Here is a 5,742-nt window from a genome sequence, read left to right on the forward strand (position 1 = left end):
AAAAATAAAGTACTAAGTAAACATGGTAAAGTAGTAGGTGAATAAGTAGGTAATAAAGTAGTAAGTAGGTAAATGAAGTAGGTGAGTAGGTAAATAAAGAAGTAAATATGTAGGTGAGTAATAAGCTAAATAGTAAATACAGTAAAGAAGTAGGTAAGCAAGTAGGTGAATTAAGTAAATAAGTGAGTACAATAAAAAGTAGGTAAATAAAGTAGGTGAGTTGGTGAATAAAGTAAAGAAGTAAAAGAGTAGGTAAGTAGATAAAAGTAAAAAAAAGTAGGTGAGTAAAAATAAAGTAGTAAGTAGGCATAGTAAACAAGTAGGTGAGAAAGTAGGTAAAAAAAGAAGTAAATTAGTAGGTAAATAAAGTAAAGAAGTGAGTTGGTAAAGTAGGTAAGTAAATAAAGAAGTAAATAAGTAGGTGAGTAAATAGGTAAATAAAATACAGAAGTAGGTAAGCAAGTATGTCAATAAAGTACAGAAGTAGGAAATAAATAAGTAGGTGAGTTAGTAGGTAAATACAGTAAAGAAGTAATTAATAGGTGAGTAAAAAATAAAGTAGTAAGTAGGTATATTAAAGAAGTAGGTGAGTAAGTAGGTAATAAAGTAGTAAGTAGGTAAATAAAGTATAGACGTAAATAAGTAGGTGAGTAATTAGTAAGTGAGTAATTAGGTAAATACAGTAAAGAAGTGACTAAGGTAAGCAAGTAGGTCAATAAAGTAAATAAGTATGGCGAGTAAAAATAAAGCGTAAGTAGGTAAATAAAGTAGGTGAATAGGTTAATAAAGTAGTAAATAAGTAGGTGAGTAAAAATAAAGTAGTAAGTAGGAATAGTAAAGAAGTAGGCGAGTTGGTAAATAAATGAAGTGGGTGAGTGAGTAAAAATAAAGTGAGTAGATAAAGAAGTAAATAAGTAGGTGAGTAAGTAGGGAAATAAAGTAAAGTAGGAAAGTAAAGAAATAAATAAGTAGTTGAGTAAGTAGGTAAATACAGTAAAGAAGTGAGTATAAGTAGGTAATAAAGTAAAGTAAAGAAGTAAATAGGTAATAAAGTCGGTGAGTAGGTAAATAAAGAAGTAAATATGTAGGTGAGAAAGTTGGTAAATAAAGTAAAGTTAGTAAGTAGGTAATCAAGTAGGTCAATACAGTACAGAAGTAGGTAAGTAAAGTAAAGACGTTGGTAAATGAGTAAGTAGGTAAATAAAGTAGGAAAGTAAAGAAGTAAATAAGTAGGTGAGTAAGTAGGTAATAAAGTAAAGTAGTAAGTAGGTAAATAAAGTAAAAAAGTAGGTAATTAAGTAGGTAAGTAAATAAAGAAGTAAATAAGTAGGTGAGTAAGTAGGTAAATAAAGTACAGAAGTGTTGTTGGTAAAGTAGGAAAGAACAGAAGTTAGTAGGTAAGTGTAAAGAAGTAGATAAATAAATAAAGTCAATACAGTCATGCAGTGACTAAGTGAAGCAGGTGAATAAAGTAAATGAATAAATAAGTGTGCAGTCCAGAAAAAACACGTCTGAGGAGAACAACGCAAGGAGAATAAAGGCGCAGTTCACACAAAGTACACTTTTTCTTCAATAAAGAAGATTTTGAGCTGAATCTGCTGTTCCTGGTGATTCTCAGATGGCAGTGAATGGCCATGTGTTGCTATTTGGTCATTAGGTAAGTGAGTAAATTAATGAAGGAATGTATGAATAAATAAATAAAAAAATACATTTCATAAGACACTGAACATTATTTACAATATTCTTTAATATTTGTATAATAATCTTTAATATTTAATAATCATCATTAAAGCTAGACTACATTCACTCATAGACTGATAAACCACGCTGTGCAGTAAATCTGCTGTAAATAATGTTCAGTTTCTTAAACCCTGCTCAGTGTGTCATCAGGGGGGTATTCCAGAAAGCTGGGTTAACTTACCATCTGCTAAAACCTAAACTCTCGGTTGATTTACCCAAAACCTGCTTACCGCGAGTATGTTGGTTCCAAAACAGGTGACAAGAGTTAGTTAAATCAACCTCCTGAAGATAACCGCGGGTTAATGCGCGTGCACGGCACACACCTGAAGGCATTTTCAGTAGATCGCCGAATTCACGAGTCACCATAGAAAGTCACGGTAAGAAAAAAAGGGCAACGCACTTTACAGAGTCGAAGCTGGAGGTTTTAAACACAGAGATTACACATCTGCTTCAACGAAGGAAAGAAATATAGAATAAGAAATAGATAAGAAAATAAAAAATAAATAATAAGAAAATGTATTAGTTCATTAAATTACACATGCCACCCTCCATTTTATTGTAATGATAAATTAAACTACTCTTTAACATCCTTTTTGAGTATGTTGTGTAACCATTCATGCATTTAATTTTCCTTCCATTAATTTCTTAAGGCCACAATATGTGTATTGACAAATAAGGCTTATAGAAATTGTAATCTTTCTGGAGCTAGAACTCTGTCCAAAGTCATTAAACACAGAAACATTATTATAAAAGGTAATATTTAATTACTGGAGCTCTTTATTTAACACTCTAGAATATGCTTTCTGACATGCAGCTAATAGAAAGAGGCCTGTCTAACTGCTGTGTCCTATAATAAAGGCTTTTCAGTGGTTGAGTTTTTGACTTAAACCACACACTCTGTCACTGTTGTAAGTGATTGTTGTCAGATAGCTTTAGGTTCTTTTTATTTTGCATGCAGACGAAGTTCCTTCTGCCTCAACTAACAAGCAGTGTAAGAATTTTCTGCACTTTTCCATATTTGAATATTACTCTTGGATCACAAAATCTTTTATCTACATATTTAAATTCTAAAGTAGCTGTATAAGGTCCATCTTCAAATATAAAGTCACATGAGCATCAACTTAAGGTGAGAAATGTATATGAAAAATATGTTACACGTTTAAAGGTGCGTGTGTAAAGCAGTGTACAAAATCATTCATTTTATTTCAGGAAATGAAGAAATGAACAGACCAAACTATTTGAGTAAACATAGTTTTTTGACTAATTATATATATTTTTTTTAGCACTCTTCCATCTGTTTTGTCTGCTTGGGTCACTGAGATTTCCTCTGGGTCAGGCTGCAGGTACGTGTCATCGTATAAGGCAGAAAAGGGTATCTTTTGTCCTCCAGCAAGTAACAATGTAGTGCCTATGATTCTATTGTATAATACAAATATAATAAAAATAAACATTGTGTTAAGCAACATTTGCTTTATAGTTTTTTTTTTTTTTACTATATTTGTATTATTCACTTGAATTATTATTTCCTGAAAATCAGCCATTTAGCCTCAACATAGTGATGAGGTGGGGTGTGATGAGCTGCTAAGTGGAAGCAGTAATGAGTTTAATAGTTGAAACATCAAAAGATTAAGGATAGAAAATTAAGTTGTACCTGCACACTTATACTTTGGACAAATTTTATATTATCAGTGTCCTTTAGTGACTGATGGAGCTTTAAAATCGGCTGCAATTAATGCACACAATAGCATTTAGAAACCCTGAAAAAAAATTATATTAAAAAATGTAGGTGTGTGTGCGTGAATGTATATATATAAGAACGACGTCCTACATCTTAAATTATAGATATATTTTCCTACAAAAGACAAAGCTGCCACTTATAATATTATACAGAAATGTGAGGGTGCAAAAGGAGAGAAAAAACACACAATCTTTATGTGAGATTCGAACTCACTCCGTTGTGCGCTCCGTTGTTCTTTATCGAAGCACTGTCCACTACTCTATTGCCGTGCTCTGAATCTTCTGTGTAATGATACGCAGTGATTTATGACCAAGGAACTGTACGAAAGTGTAAAAAACAGTTCAGTGCCAGGCATACTGTACAGGTGGTCCTACTGCCACATTGTACAGTTGCCTAAAATGCCCTGACGTGAATACAAAGAGCTGCACTGAATGTTTTTTATGGTAAGCGCAGACCCGGGGTTTGTCACATTTGATTTCAAAAAGGTTTGTTAAATACATTGACATTATGAATTTGGTTATGAAAAAAACTATGCACTTATAACCCTCTCACAACGAAAAAACTTGTATTTGTGTGTCCATATCCATAAATATTCCCATCAAAAGAGCATGCAATGCTCAGTAAACTCTCTAAAACAGACAAACTCTAAAACATAGCAACTTACTCTCTGAACATAACCTGCTCTGGAGCAGGTTATCTTCAGAGAGTAAGTTGCTATGGCTACTTAACATACCCAGAAGTTACCTCCGATTTTGGAACCAAAGTTGAGGTTATCCACCTACATACTCTCAAACTTACCCGGGTATGTCACATAACCTGCTTTCTGGAACAGCCCCCAGGAGACATGCCTATTGCTCTCGACATGTTTGTGTGTCTATTTTTAATCTACAACACCTGCATGTTTTCAGTTTAAGCGGTGCATGTTGCGTGCATGTGTGTCCACTAGGTGTCGTCCTTACAGCAATCTCTACTGAAAACACTCTATAAATCAGATCTACAATATTCAAGCGTGTCTGTTAGAATATGCACGTATTGCATGCTCGGTTAAAATGGTCAGTTCTTAATAACACAAGCTGCAATTCCTGTGCTAAAACAATCAGCACTGTTTACTACACTGGGTTCCTTTGATGGGTTGCAGCTGGAAGGGCATCTGCTGTGTAAAACATATGCTGGACAAGTTGGCGGTTCATTCCGCTGTGGCCATCCCTGATTTATAAAGAGACTAAGCCGAGAAGAAAATGAATGAATGAATGAATGAATGAATACTGGATTCCACACAATGCATTTGTGTTGGCACAACAGGAACTTGTTCCTGTTTACAAATGTAAGTGGATTGAACATATAAAATTAAGTTGTGACAAAACAAATTCAAGATTAGAGTTCTAAATAGTTTGAACAAACAGCAAATGCTATTTTTCTTGAGTGAAATTCAAACTCAATCTTGCTTCAGTGGCATGACAAATATTAGATATGGCCAAACCGTTCATTTTCCTCCAGCTGAGTCCCTTTATTCATCAAGGGTCGCCACAGTGGAATGAACCGCCAACTATTCCAGCATATGTTTTACCCAGCGGGTCCCGGCTGGGTCAGTTGGTGTTTTTGTGTGGAGTTTGCATGTTCTCCCTGTGTTGGCGTGGGTTTCCTCCGGTTCCCCTCACAGTACAAACACATGCGCTATAGGGGAACTGGGTAAGCTACTAAATTGGCCGTATGTATGTGTATGAATGAGAGTGTATGGGTGTTTCCCAGTGATGGGTTGCAGCTGGAAGAGCATCCGCGGTGTAAAACCTATGCTGGATAAGTTGGCGGTTCATTCCGCTGTGGCGACCCCTGATTAATAAAGGGACTAAGCTGAAAGGAGAGTGTTTGTAACTCTCTCTCTTTTCTGTCTCTCAATTCAATATTGCTTTTTTGGCATGATAACAGTAAATAATACAATATAAAAGATTTAAACATGTGAACAAATATAAAGTATATAATAATAAAACATCACTATTTCAACCTTAACAATTCAAACAAGCAATAATTCATGATTCATTTATAACAATTTAGAATTATCATGTGTGGTGTTTGGAAGTCTCTCTCTCTCTCTCTCTCAGTATCTCTCTGTCTGCCTTGTTTTCAGTCGCTCTCTCTCTCTCTCTCTCTTTTTGAGTGTGTGTGGTGTTTGTAACTCTCTCTCTCTTTCTCTCTCTCTCTCTCTCTCTCTCTCTCTCTCTCTTCTGTTTTTGTCAATAAATCCTCGGTGTGTCTCTGGTTTTCTC

This window comes from Danio rerio, chromosome 19, assembly GCF_049306965.1.
Source record: "Danio rerio strain Tuebingen ecotype United States chromosome 19, GRCz12tu, whole genome shotgun sequence".
NCBI classification, from domain to species: domain Eukaryota; kingdom Metazoa; phylum Chordata; class Actinopteri; order Cypriniformes; family Danionidae; genus Danio; species Danio rerio.